Here is a 15,138-nt window from a genome sequence, read left to right on the forward strand (position 1 = left end):
GTTTTTAAAATTTTTTTTCCAGTTTTACTTTCTACTATAGTAAATACAGAAGATACAACTCAGATAAACAATGCCTTTTGGAGTCCTCATACATTTTTTGGTACTGAGACTTAAAGGTTAAAGACGGACTGTCCTATATGATGTATGTGTCAATCTCTCTAAGTAGACTCTGAGTTCTTGGGACAGGAATAAATCTTACATTTTTCCTATTCTTTTAGAAAAATTTCCCAGATATCAACTAGCAGTCTGTTTATTTTATTTATTTATTTATTAGATTTTTTCCTTTGTTTTTTTTTTATTTTTATTTTATTCATATGTGCATACAATGTTTGGGTCATTTCTCTCCCCTTCTCCCCGCCTCCCTTCCTCCCACCTCCTCCCATTCCCCTCCCCCCGCTTCCTCTCTTCCTCCCCCCCACTCCTTCCCTTACCCCCACTTACCCCTTGCTACCCGGCAGAAACTATTTTGCCCTTATCTCTAATTTTGTTGAAGAGAGAGTATAAGCAATAATAGGAAGGACCAAGGGGTTTTGCTAGTAGAGATAAGGATAGCTATACAGGGAGTTGACTCACATTGATTTCCTGTGCATGTGTGTTACCTTCTAAGTTAACTCTTCTCGAACTAATCTTTTCTCTAGTTCCTGGTCCCCTTCTCCTATTGGCCTCTGTTGCTTTAAAGTATCTGCTTTAGTTTCTCTGAGTTGAGGGCAACAAATGCTATCTAGTTTTTTAGGTGTCTTACCTATCCTCATATCTCCCTTGTGTGCTCTCGCTTTTATCTTGTGATCAGAGTTCAATCACCTTGTTGTGTTTGCCCTTGATCTAATGTCTGCATATGAGGGAGAACATACGATTTTTGGTCTTTTGGGCCAGGCTAACCTCACTCAGAATGATGTTCTCCAATTCCATCCATTTACCGGCGAATGATAACATTTCATTCTTCTTCATGGCTGCATAAAATTCCATTGTGTATAGATACCACATTTTCTTAATCCATTCGTCAGTGGTGGGGCATCTTGGCTGTTTCCATAACTTGGCTATTGTGAATAGTGCCACAATAAACATGGGTGTGCAGGTGCCTCTGGAGTAACCTGTGTCACAGTCTTTTGGGTATATGCCCAAGAGTGGTATTGCTGGATCATATGGTAGATCAATGTCTAGCTTTTTAAGTAGCCTCCAAATTTTTTTCCAGAGTGCTTGTACTAGTTTACATTCCCACCAACAGTGTAAGAGGGTTCCTTTTTCCCTGCATCCTTGACAACACCTGTTGTTGGTGGTGTTGCTGATGATGGCTATTCTAACAGGGGTGAGGTAGAATCTTAGTGTGCTTTTAATTTGCATTTCCTTTATTGCTAGAGATGGTGAGCATTTTTCCTGTGTTTTTTAGCCATTTGAATTTCTTCTTTTGAGAAAGTTCTGTTTAGTTCACTTGCCCATTTCTTTATTGGTTCATTAATTTTGGGAGAATTTAGTTTTTTAAGTTCCCTATATATTCTGGTTATCAGTCCTTTGTCTGATGTGTAGCTGGCAAATATTTAGTCCCACTCTGTGGGTGGTCTCTTCAGTTTAGAGACCATTTCTTTTATTGAGCAGAAGCTTTTTAGTTTTATGAAGTCCCATGTATCTATGCTCTCTCTTAGTTGCTGTGCTGCTGGGGTTCCATTGAGAAAGTTCTTACCTATACCTACTAACTCCAGAGTATTTCCTACTCTTTCCTGTATCAACTTTAGAGTTTGGGGTCTGATATTAAGATCCTTGATCCATTTTCAGTTAATATTGGTATAGGGTGATTAAACATGGATCTAGTTTCAGTTTTTTGCAGACTGCTAACCAATTTTCCCAGCAGTTTTTGTTGAAGAGGCTGCTTTTCTCCATTATATATTTTTAGCACCTTTGTCAATGACAAGTTGGTTATAGTTGTGTGGCTTCATATCTGGATCCTCTATTCTGTTCCACTGGTCTTCATGTCTGTTTTTGTGCCAGTACCATGCTGTTTTTATTGTTATTGCTTTGTAATATAGTTTGAAGTCAGGTATTGTGATACCTCCAGCATTGTTCTTTTGACTGAGTATTGCCTTGGCTATTCGTGGCTTCCTGTGTTTCCATATAAATTTCACGGTAGATTTTTCAATCTCTTTAATGAATGTCATTGGAATTTTGATGGGAATTGCATTAAACATGTAGATTACTTTGGGGAGTATAGACATTTTTACTATGTTGATTCTACCAATCCATGAGCATGGGAGATCTCTCCACTTTCTATAGTCTTCCTCAATCTCTTTCTTCAGAAGTGTATAGTTTTCCTTGTAGAGGTCTTTCACATCCTTTGTTAAGTTTACACCTAGGTATTTGATTTTTTTTGAGGCTATTGTAAATGGAATTGATTGCATATAGTCTTTCTCAGTTTGTTCATTATTAGTATATAGAAATGCTAATGATTTTTCTATGTTGATTTTATATCCTGCTACCTTGCTATAGCTATTGATGGTGTCTAGGAGCTTTTGAGTAGTGGTTTTTGGGTCTTTAAGGTATAGGATCATATCATCTGCAAATAGGGATATTTTGACAGTTTCTTTGCCTATTTGTATTCCTTTTATTCCTTCTTCTTGCCTAATTGCTCTGGCTAGGTGGCAGTCTGTTTAAAACATGGTAGATAATCGGTGAAGGTAAGGAAGCTACATATGAGCAGCTTACTGTTTATTCAGGGCTAAGTGTGTGCTGTGCCCTGTCTCAGTCTTTATACACTTACGTCATTTAACCCTCACTAGGCTCTATAATCATCTCTATTATATACACAGGAGAAACCTAGAGATGTTAAATAACTTACCTAATGTTCATAGCTAATAAAAGGAAAAACTGGGACTCGATTCTCATCTGTCCAATTTTAGAGGCCAACTAGCCATGTTGAAAGAGTGGGAAATACAGAGAAATTCAGAACCCTACGATTAGGCAAAGCAAGCCGTTTTGAAAGTGTGGCTCCAGTAGTAGTTATTAAGTGCCTAGCTTGCCTTTGCCAGAGGTTTGTGATTGTGGGTTACTCTTGAACACTCACGCTATCACTTAGAGCAACTTTTGTTTGGTTTAACCCAGACGGTACACTCTCTTAAGTAATGTTAAAAAGGTATTTCCTAGGCAGGTCTCCTCCTCATTTAGAAGGTGTTGCTTCTGCTGCTGGCCAGTTGAAAAGGAGGTGCCTCTTAGTACCTTTGAAAGAACTAGCAACACACAAAATTTAATGTGTAACATTTTAAAAAAATGTAACAATACCACAAAAATTTGGGAAAGAGATAAAAATATTTATAGCGCTTGAAAATTTAGTATACTTTCTTTGATCTTTCTACTTGAAAAAATTTCAAATGTAGTAATTACATTATACTTGAAAATTTGTCTCCTGTTTCTCTGACCATGATGTCATATATATTTTTCATATTATATAGATTTCATTATCATTTTAAAATGGCAGCATATATTCTACAACTAGCTACAGTTCATTCTTGTTACTTGAAATAGTTATTGTGTTAGCTTTCTCATTTCTGTGGCAGAACGCCTGACATAAATAACTTAGAAGGAGGAAGGATTTGTTTTGGCTCATGTTTTCAGACAGTTCAGGATATCATAGTGGGGAGAGTGTGGAGGAAGAAAGCAGCTCACATCATTGCAGCCAGGAAGGAGAGAGAGAGAGAGAGAGAGAGAGAGAGGACAGGAACAGAGTATAACTTTCAAAGACACAGCCCAGGGACCACTTCTTCCACTTCTAAAAGTTTCCACCACTTCCCAAAATAACATTATCAACTGGGAACCAAGTATTCAAGATGTAAGCCTGTAGGGAATATTTCATACCCAAACCATAACCATTTGTTCTATAAAGCCTCTTTGAGCACTGAATTAGTAAATACTGAACCATTGCTCTTATGGGAAATATAGAGTTAGATTTCTATGAGTCTCTGATCACAATTTGTTCATTTGATCAATACGTAACTTTGTTATATATGTGTTTCTGATTGAAGACTCTTACATTTTATATGTATATATATATATAAATGTATATTACATATATAGAGATATATATTATTGATTCGTTAACATTGAATGCACGGAACAACACATGGCCTTCACCAGAAGCTGAACAGATGCCAGCAATATTCTTCTGGACTTTCCAAACCATGAGCCAAAAGAAAGTTCTTTCTTTATGAATTACCCAGCCTCAGGTATTCTGTAATAACAACAGAAAAAGACTAAATAATTGATTTGTAACACATCACAGTCTTTTTGAACTTAGGAACACTAGATAGTACTTCTGCAGTGTGCTTGGGGCCTTTTTAAATAGCAAAACTGCCAACAAAATGAACAAAACTGCAAAAAACAGGGCAGTAAGTATACTGCAAGAAAGACATTTGTCTATAATAGGAGAGTCAAAACAAGACAGAGCCTTGCCTTGATCAATGTAGACTGGGGGTATATCAGGTGACTCAAAGTTTTGCTACTCTGCTTATCTGCAAACAATCATAAAAGCACCAGTATTATTGACTTTGGGGTTAAAATAAAGTTTAGCTACGAAGTAATTTTTTTTACCTGTGTAATGCAATAAGAATAATGCAAAGATGAATAAAACAGTAGACTCCTGCTCTGGAGGAGTCCACTAGAGGAGAAATATATAATAACTAATTGCTATACAGTGTAAGAAACTCTCTAAGGGAGATGGACACAAATTTTTGAAGTACAAAAGTACAAGGGAAAAGTGCCATCCAGGATGCACAGGGGAGAGATTAGTCAGCACAGACGTGTGAAAGGAATCATGAGGTTATTTGGGGGAGAAGAAGGATTAACTGTATTTTCTCCATTACTAGGCAATAAAGCTATTTCTTTTTTGTCTATTAAAATAATGTTATGATTAATATCCACATGCATAAAATTTCTTCTTCTTTTAGGAATATCTCCATAGGAACTACTGGGATAGTTAAAAATTTAATAGAGCCTACTTATTGCACTAGTTCTAAAAGTAGCTTATGACAGTTCTTCAAAATCCTCGTGTGTTAATCAGCTTTCTGTTATTATAGCAAGTACTTGAGATAATAAACTTATTAAAAAGAAAGAAGTTTTTCTGGGCTTTTTAGTTTTTAGTGGGACTGGGGTTTGACCTCAGGGCTTCATACTTGCAAAGCAGACGTTCTACCACTTGAGCCACATCTCCAGAAAAGGTTTATTCTGGCTCACAGTTTTGGAGGTTTCAGTCCATGAACAATTGACTGGTTGCTTTTTGGCTTGTGGTGAGGCAAGCATCATGGCTGGAGAGCATGGTGGCACAGGCAACTCATCTCATGGTGGTCAGGAAGCAAAGATAGAAAGAAAAAGAGACTGCATCCCATAGTCCCCTTTAAGGACACACTCCCAAATGACCTAAAACCTCCACTAGGCCCAGCATCTTAAAGGTTCCACCACCCTCTAATAGTGTCAAGCTGTGGACCAAGCTTTTAACACATGGCCTTTGGGAATATTCTACACCCAAACATTAGCACCTTCCTCCTCACAAAATGTGCTCCTCTGGCTAGGCAGCATCCACATTAGTACTATGGGGGAGCTAATTAGAACAGCTAACAAAATCACCCCAAACCAGGTGACCAGGATCTGGGATTTAACAAAATTTTCAGGCAATTCCTACACACATTAAAGTCTCAGAAGCTCTGCTATAAATCAAGCTTTCTCCAAGTGCAGTGGCATGCATCAGCCTCAATTAGCCAGCTTGCTAAAATGCGATGGCCAGACCCCACCACCAGCATTTCTGATTAAGGAATCTGAGGCAAGCCTGAGAACCTCCATTTCTAACAAGTTCTCAGGTAATGCTGATGCTCCTGGTTTGGGCGCCATACTTTGAGCAGCACTGCTCTGGCTGGTTCATGTTTTTAAACTGCTAATGTATCTTTCTTGGTGAAAGAAAGGAGAAAAAATAACCAATCTATAGCTCATCAAAAGAAATTCTTCTGGTCAGGTGCTGGTGGCTCAGCCTGCAATCCTAGCTATTTGGGAGGCTGAGATCAGGAGGATCAGAGGATAATGATTCAAGGCCAACCAGGGCAAATAATTCTCAAGACCCCAGCTCAGCCAACAGCTGGCCACAGTGGCATGTACCTGTCATTCCAAGCTGAGCAGGAGGCTGAGATCAGGAGGACTGAAGTTCTAGGCCAATGAGACCCCATCTCAATGGAAAAAAGATGGGCATGGTGGTATACACCTGTCATCCCAGTGACCCCAGGAAGTGTAAAATAGAAGGATCAAGGTTGAGGCCAGCCTGGGTGAAAAGTGAGACTCTCAGCTCCAAAATAACCAGAGCTGGAGGTGTGACTCAAGGGGTAGAGTGCCTGTCTAGCAAGCACAAAGCCTTAAATTTCAAACCCCAGTAATGCAAAAAAGGAAAGGAACGGGAATAGGGAAAGGAAAAGAAAAGAAAAAAGAAAAGAGAAATCCTTCTCATTGTATAGGGCTAGGATTTGTGAATGTGGGTCAAGTCAACCATGTTGATTAGACCTAGTCAGAGTTGGCAGGAGTAGGTCAATTATGCAGGAGTCAACAGAGAAACAGAAATAGGAAAAAATATATTTTGCCATTATTATTTAGGCACACTCTGTAAAATAATCTATCACTAAAGTAACTGGAGAGATTCTTATTGAGTAGCTCTTTCATAAACAATAGTTTATGAATTATATAACAAAAATAGAATCTGAGGAATTTACTTGGAAAAGTCTCTCTCTCTCTCTCTCTCCTTCCTTCCCTCTATCCGTTTTTCTGTGATGAAAAACAATACAATGAAAGGATATGTCCTCAAAACCAGGCTCCTTGAGTACCACGATTCAGGAATAGACATCTTCTTAGAAGATGGAAGCTTCGAGACTATAGAAAAGTCTCCTCACACTGAAACTTCAAGTCCAACACAAAGCCAACTCAAATGCATTCCTCAGTTTAAGGAATTTCTGGGTACAAGCCATATGCATTTTAGATAAGTTACAATTACCATTTCATTTTGCACATAACTTTGGCAAAGCTTTAAAGCAGTAGAGTCTCCTGTATAGGACTCGCATGGAGTGTCTTCTTTTTTCCTTTACGACCCCTTTTGCTCTGCATTAATGAGATTTTTCTATCATCCCTCTTTACTTTCCAGATCTAGCCCAAGGCTCCTCTTTCCCCAGCATTGAGACATTTTATTGTATGTATTACTTTCCTAGAAAAAGAATCCCTAGGTTTTCCTCCCTATATGTTTTCATCTTGCCTTGTAGTGGTCCATGATGCTGGCTGAGGTGGTCAGTATGAAGCCAAACTGATGAGATGGGAGCAGTTTATTCTGCCATTTTTCTGGATCTTTTAGTACATTAATCTGGGACTGACCACACCATTCTTGTTTAACCTGTCTGTAGGGGCCACACAGTTTTCCCAGCTCTGTGATCATCACAACTTTGAATTTGCCAATAACGATGCCTCATCACTGGAAGTAGAAACCAGATGATGACTGCAGCGAGGCCTAACAAGCACTTTTCATCAGCATTGTTGATACTCTTGAGAGCATCAGCCAAGACATTCACACACACCATCACGGTGGCAGAGAAAGGTTGAGAAAGAGTTGGTTGAAGACTTTTTGAACCTTGGTGGCTATTTTTCCTTTGTTTTTAGTGGTACTAGAGTTTGAACTCAGGACCCTGTGCTTGCAAGGCAGGCACTCTACTGCTTGAGCCATACCCCCTAGCCCTCTTTGCTTTAGGGTCTTGCTCGTATGCCTGGGCATCGTTCTATTTATGCTTCCTGAGAAGCTTGGATGACAAGTGTGTATCACTACACCCAACTTTTATTGGTTGAGATGGGGTCTCGCTAACTTTTTTGCCTCGGGTGGCCTAGAACTGTGATCCTCCAGATCTCTGGCTCCTGAGTAGCTAGGATTATAGGCATGAGCCATAGTCTTTGTTTTTAAAAACATCCCATGGTCTTTTAAATAGCAGGAAGAATACAAAAGCTATTTATAAAACTATCTTGGGCAAAAAGCAGCTGGAGTCTATCAAAAGCCAATATAAAAGGTATAAGATTCAGTTAAAAGAAATCCTTATCAATATAGTCTTTCTTTCTTTCCTTCCTTCTTTCTCTCTCCCTCCCTCTCTCTCTCCCTTTCTCCCTCTCTCTAACTCTTTCTCTCCCTTCCTTCTTTCCTTCCTGTCTTTTTTCAGATGGGTGTTCTCATTCTATTTCCCAGGGCTGGCCTCCAAATCATGGGCTTAAATTATCCCCTGCCTCCTAGAGTAGCCGGGACTAAAGGTACATGCCATGTACCCAGCTCAATGTAAATAACCTTTGCTTAAAGAAAAGCAGGTGACGGGAAGTGAGTAGTGCTTTCAATGTGTCATGGCAAAATTACTGATTGGAGAAAAGAAATCATTACAGAAAATATAAAAACTACATGATTGTTTTTCTTTTTCCAAGAAACCTAATCTGGTCTCGAGGTTTCTGAGAATACTTAAAAGACTAGATTAGGGCAAAGCTTCAAACATTAACACAAGCAGTACAAAGCAAATGTTCAGTTATTCTTTTTACAGACAAACAGATGGAAGGGATTCTGAAAAAAAAAAAAATAGCCAGAAAAAGGAGGAGGAGGGGAAGACAGAACCTGGCAAAGTAATAAAATTTGTTTTGAAATTGGCTCTTGAGTCCTAACAGCTGCACGATCAGGTGGGTATTTCCCAGGAGTTTCTCTGCTTAGCAAAGATTAAAGAGAGTCTGTAATTTAGGTCTAGAAGTACTCACAGGAAATAGCCAAAGGTATGCCGCCTCTGTTTCTTCTTAATGTGCATATGTATCTAAATTTGTTATGTGCGAGGAAATAATTGGTGAGTAATTAGTAAAGTGCTTAATCTCACTTTAACCAAGAGATTATTTTCTCTGGAAAAGGAAATCCTGGCTTTGTGTTTTGGTGAGCCTATCTCACTAGACTCAATTACCCATGGTTATCCTCGCCTGCAGATAGCCTAATGTGTCCCATTAAAGGCAGGCTGGCCAGCCACTAAAAATGCAGGCTCATTGCCTCAGGGTAATAAGAAGCCTCAGTGGGCTAGTTTGCAAATTGAGCCCTCTGTAGTAATAGCAACTGTCACAGCCTTTAGGACCCTTGTCTTTTCCAGCCTGGGTTCCAGATCTGCTCCCTTCAGCCTGGTCCACCCAGCACTGTCTCCCTGAACGCTGTCCTCTTTTTCCCTATCACAATTCTTTTAGTCCTTCATCTTTGGCTATTTCCTTGTGTTTTGCCCTCAACCGACTCATTCTTTCACTTCTCTGACCTTTTTTGAATCCATAATTTCACTAAAATCTCTCTTAGAATGGCTCAGTTATTCTATTACCCCCAGCCCAGGAAATCACAATGCAAATTAGCACATGGGAGACAATCGCCATCTGTCAGTAGAAAGTCCTACATTGTTTTTCCTTAAATTTTTTAAACAATTAAAATTGAACAGTTATTGAACGTTCTCTTAGGGTTGCCCTGCAATACATGCTTGCTTTTTGCAAGATGTTTTTACCACGCTATTACAAAGATAAGCACTGTTACTAAATGGAACCACTATATAAAACTATTATAGCTGTTAAGAATACACATCAGACTCCTCTGCTTGAAAACTACACAAGTGAAAAAGGATATAAGAAAAATTCCAACCTGAGGAAATGAACATTAAAATGAAAAGGGGCTTTCTGTTTTGTAATTTTTAAATATTACTTATCTTTAAGATACAATTTAAACATTTTTTTCTTTGACAAAATCTACAAATTCAAAACACTAATCCATCAGCCAACTTGTTAAGTGGGAAATTAGGAAAAGAATAATTTTCAAAAGCCAGCAACTATTACACAAAATATCATCTTATTTTAACAATAATATAACAAATATAAAAATATTTGTTAAAATATAACATTGTAACAAAGACTGATTGTGCCATTTATGGATTTAAAGGATCTTGATTTTCTTATTTAGGACAGCCTTCATCTTTTATCAAGCTTCGGCCTGAGCTGAAGGACAAGAGGAGGGAGTGAGATTGACAGAAAGAGCTGACAGGATGAATTCCTCTTGAGAGCACTAACAAAGGCCACAGCCACACACCTGTTTCCCAGAACGTGTGAGGCCAAGGCAGGAGGACTGTAAGCCTAAGGCCATCCTAGGCTACATAAAGTGACTCTGTCTCAAAAAAAGAAAAAGAAAAAGAAAGGCTATTGAGGAAAAAAATCTATGACACAGAACCAAACCGAAGTTATTGAATTGTATGTTGCCACATCCCCTAGGACTCTATTTCCTGCTTGTAAGGAAGTCCCTGGGCACATATGAAAATAATTTACCCTTTGATTTTGCCTAGTTATCTCCATCTGAAACACTTCAGACATTATCTCCTCCTCCTCAGCTGTAGCAGCATCCCATGGAAGCTAAACTTCTGTTAAGGTACTGTGAAAGAATTGTAATAAAAGTACATTTTAACAAGATTGCCTTAGAAATTGTTGCTTGCCTAATTGATGCTAGTAATTAACAATCAGAATTTCACATTGTCGGAGGTAGAAAAACATTCGGAATGATTAGGAATAATTTCTTCATCCCTATGTTAAAATCAAAACTGAGGGAAAGCCAGGAGCCAAAGGCTCACGCCTGTAATTCTAACTACCCAGAAGGCAGAGATCAGGAGGATCGAGGTTCAAAGTCAACCCAGAAAAACAGTTTGCAAGACCCTATCTTGAAAAAAAAAATCAGAAAAAAGGGCTGGTGGAGTGGCCCTGAGTTCAAGCCCCAGTACCAAAACCAAAAACCATAAAACTGAAGGAAAATAAAACAACCAAGAGGGTAACTACCTTGCCAAGAATCAGCTGAGATTGCTACATAGGTCCTTCCAGTCTTAGTCCAACTCCTTTTCCATTGCATCATTGTGCCTTATAGCAAGTAAACAAAACATGTTAATTTTTATCTGTTTTAATATACATAACCATCTAGCTGAAGAAAGAACAGGTAAATGATTGCATAATATAGCCTCATTGATCTGGGTGTGATGATGCATACTTGCCACTCTGAACAGGGTGAGTTGAACCCTTGGTTTATAGTTAATGAGATTTTTTTCTTTTTGAGACAGGGTCTCACTATGTAGCCCATAGATTATTCGCAGTACAATTGTTTGTAGTATGTAGCCCAGACTGGCCTGGAATCCTTCTGCCTCAGCCTGCTGAGTATTGGGATTACAGAACTGTGCTACCAAGCCCAGCCATAACACTGCTTATAATTAGGAGACTAGAGTAGTTCTAAGACTAACCCTCTATTCATGCCAATAGTTTTCAACCCCAGCTATACATTAGAGCCATCAGAGAGCTTTAACAAAACACAGATGACTGGGTCCCAGCACAGACCAATAGACTATGATGTCATGCTTCCATGACATCAACATTTTCCTTTTTAAAGTTTCCTGGTAGGATGCTAAGACAATTCATCAGGAGGAAGAATAGTCTTTTAAACAAACATTGCTGGGACAAATGGATATCAACATTCAAAAGAATGAAGTTGAACTCCTTTCTTATCCCATACCAAAAAAAAAAAAGAAAGTTCTCAAAATGATTTATAGACCCACTAAACTTACAGCTAAAAATATAAGAAGCTTAGAAGAAAACATAGGATTGAATCTTAATGTCTTTGACTTAGGTAAAGCTTCCTTAGATATTAATACCAAAAGCACAAATGGCAATAAATAAACAGACCTCCATCAATACTTAGTTTTTGTACTGCAAACAGTATCATCAAGAAAGTAAAACGACAACTCACAGAATGTGAGAAAATATCTGCAAATCATATATGTGATAAAGAGCTTGTATCCGGAATATACAAAGAACTCTAAAGACTCAATAATAAAAATGTAGTTTTTAACATAGGCAAAAGGTGTAAATAGACATTTCTCTAAAGAAGATATGTAAATGGCCAAAAAGCTCATGAAAAGATGGTCAACATCATTAGTTATTAAAGAAACCAAAACCACAACGAGATACCACTTCAATAGAAAAAAAGGTAATAACAGGTGCTCATAAAAATGTAGAGAAATGGGAGCCCTCATTCATTGCTGGGATTGTAATGTGCTGCAGTCACTTTGGAAAACAGTTCAGCATCTCCTCAAAATGTTCAACATCTAGTTATCATATGATCCAGCATTTCTACTCTCAAGAGAAATAAAAATATGTTTGCACAAAACCTTGTACATAAATGGACATAGCACCTTTAGTCCCAACAGCTAACAAGTAAAGCCAACCCAAATGTCCATCAACAGATGAATGGGTAAGTAAAATGTGGTTTATCTATGTACACTGAAATATTATTTGGTAATATAAACAAGTGAGGTACTGACATATGCTGTATCATGGATGAACTTTGAAAGCATTATAAAGATGCTAATATATTATGATTTCATTTACATGAAATGTCCACAATAAGCAAGTCTCTATGTAGAGATGATTAGTGTTGCCTAGGGCTGGAGGCAGGGTGAGGAGAAACGAAGAGTGACTGCTAATGTGTTTGTGGCTTCTTTTTGTAATGATGAAAATGTTCTACAGTCGATGCTGGTGATGGTTGACAACTCTGTGAACACACTAAAAACCACTAATTAGTAAATAAGAAAAGAGGAGGGATGGGAAAAAGGGAGAGAGGGAGGAAGAGCTCCACAGGTAATTCTAATGTTAAAAGTCTATTTCTGATAACGTCTGAATTCCTTGAAGATAAATTGCATCTTCTCTTTGTTTCCTCTCTATGTTTATAAACTAATAACTGACACAGAATAGGATATCCCTTGAATGATTTTTTTTTATGTAGCAGAGTGTTCTTAGAGAATGCTTTTTAATTTTCATCAAAATTACAAAAGTCAGGCTATACCACCTGGCATATTTGGTCATCTTTGCTACCTTGATTCATTTGAGCTCCCCAAGTAATTAATTCAGCTGTAGCACACAAAAAGAGGGTAGGTAGACAGTGCAAACCAAACTGACCGGTTCTGCCATCCCATGTATGGTTGCTGGATCATATACCAGAAGATGAGGCTAGATGTGGCCTCTGGCCCTCAGGAACCCTTTTTTATTTTCTTTTTTAACAGTTCCCTAGGACATGGCTCTGGTTTGACTGACTTTGTTTACTAAATAAATTAATTCTTACTTTTGGAGTAGCTTCAACTTTTAAACAGAAAGCCATCTATTGACAGTCACTGATACACAGGATTTTATTGTTTGATATTAAACAATTAAGAGTTATTGTTTTTTTCTACAAGTACACTATACATGAAAATAAATATAATCTGGAACACAGCCATTAGGAATAGGGAGAATGGGGGATTTTACATCCACACTGCACCTTAAAGGGACAGTTTTACTTTAGCTAAGTCCAAGCACAGACTGTATTTCTTTCATGGAAATTAAGCTCTTTTTTGGCAAAATGTGCATAAAAGACAATGTTTGATGAACATTTCTTAAAATGAGTTCAATTATATAAACATAATTTTAAAAAATAACAAGAATTTGACCTGGTAGACTTCAATAATTTAATATAACTTTAAAATTCCTTTCAACAAAGTCTATGAAGGTACACAAAAAAGGAAAATGCTGAAACAAATCAAGATGTTTACAATTATAGGAGACTGTGTCTAAACTATTTCACTTGTTCAACTCAGCAACTAAAACCAACAAAAATATGAAACTACAATTCTCTGAGTAGGACAAATATCTAATTTAGAATTAGGCAGAGTTTTCCCTTCTGTAACTCTATTGAGTTCAAATGCCCTCAGAAAAACAAAACGAGGAAGTACAATGTCAATTTGAGAAACAAAAGAAAATATTATACCTTTAGGCATGATAATTTTGAAATTCAATGAGATTACATCTGGAAGATTCATTAAAAATAATTCAAAAGATATCATTAATACCATAATTTAGAATCTTTGCTTCAAGAGAAAAGATTATAGAAGAATCTCAAAACTAAGTATTGATTACACAAGGCAAACACAACAAGACTGGGTAATAATACTAGTAGGCATTTTGCTTTCTGTCCCACAGGAAGGAAACCCAAGTGCATGTTGCAGACTAGTACATGGATTGCTCAGAGCAAGGTGGCTGGAAAGTGCGATTGGATTATTTGGGTTGAGGAAGTGCCCCAGGGCAGTCTTTGGCACAATATCACATCTCTCTAATATCACAACTTTCACCAGAATAAACCAGATCTTTGGAAAACAAATTCCATCAGAAATATGTTTTGTTAAAACTACAAGCAAACTAGCAAACCAACTTCATTCATGGAACATATCAGAACTTTTCCATATTTCCCAAATACAGTAGAATAAGCTATTTTCGGTTGGAAATTCATCTTAGAAAAATACATCCACTTCTACACAATATAATTTTGGAACACAGTAAGAAATCACTTTATTAGGGGGAATTTTTAAAAATTATAATTAAAGGATAATTCCCTTTTTGCCTCTGGTGCAGGCTTTTTGGTCTCTGACAATATAAATAAAGTGTACAGAGTGACAAAAAAGAGCTTCAAATAAGTATAGTATAGATACACTCCTAGAGCTCCCAACAGAAAGCTTTTGAGAAACGGTTGAATGAGAAGTATTCATCTTCCCCAAACTGCAATCGCAAGATATTGACTGTTATATACAATAATGAAACAAAGGCGAGGTGAAGGGTGAGAAGTGATAGAAAGGACGCAGCAGGGAAGACAGTGCTGGACAAGCTAGAACCTGCCCTGTCTTGCTGGCCCCGCTCTCCCCAGCACCTTCCTGGTGTTGTTCTCTGCTTTTCCTCTAACACCATCCATATCATCTCAAAGAGAAATGAGTTTCCCTTTGAGAAAGCCAAGCCAGCATCCAGTAACGTGCAGAATCGTAAATGAAAAATGTCCACGTCTAGCAGGCAGACAGGCAAAGGAAAACCAGCTGTCAGTTTCAGAGGCTCCTAGCTGTAACGGGGTTTGGGGTTTCAGGTTTCTCTCCTCCTGTCTCTCTCACCATGTCTCCTTCAGTAATATCAGTTTTCTAATCACCTCAAATCACAAATACATTTTTTGTCTGTCCTTGTGAGATAAATGCTGATGAAAGAGAAAAACAGAGTATAATACTC

The 15,138-nt window shown here is 37.8% G+C and overlaps 1 protein-coding gene and 1 pseudogene across 4 annotated transcripts in view; both read right to left on the reverse strand.

Moving 5' to 3' along the window:
• Nucleotides 1–15,138, reverse strand: part of Map3k13 (mitogen-activated protein kinase kinase kinase 13) — a 160,417-nt gene that overhangs the window by 83,938 nt on the left and 61,341 nt on the right. The gene's annotated exons all lie outside the window — the stretch shown is intronic.
• Nucleotides 4,082–15,131, reverse strand: LOC141423276 (small ribosomal subunit protein uS8 pseudogene; annotated as a pseudogene).

The sequence above is a fragment of the Castor canadensis genome, chromosome 5 (genome assembly GCF_047511655.1).
Source record: "Castor canadensis chromosome 5, mCasCan1.hap1v2, whole genome shotgun sequence".
In the NCBI taxonomy this organism is placed as follows: Eukaryota; Metazoa; Chordata; class Mammalia; order Rodentia; family Castoridae; genus Castor; species Castor canadensis.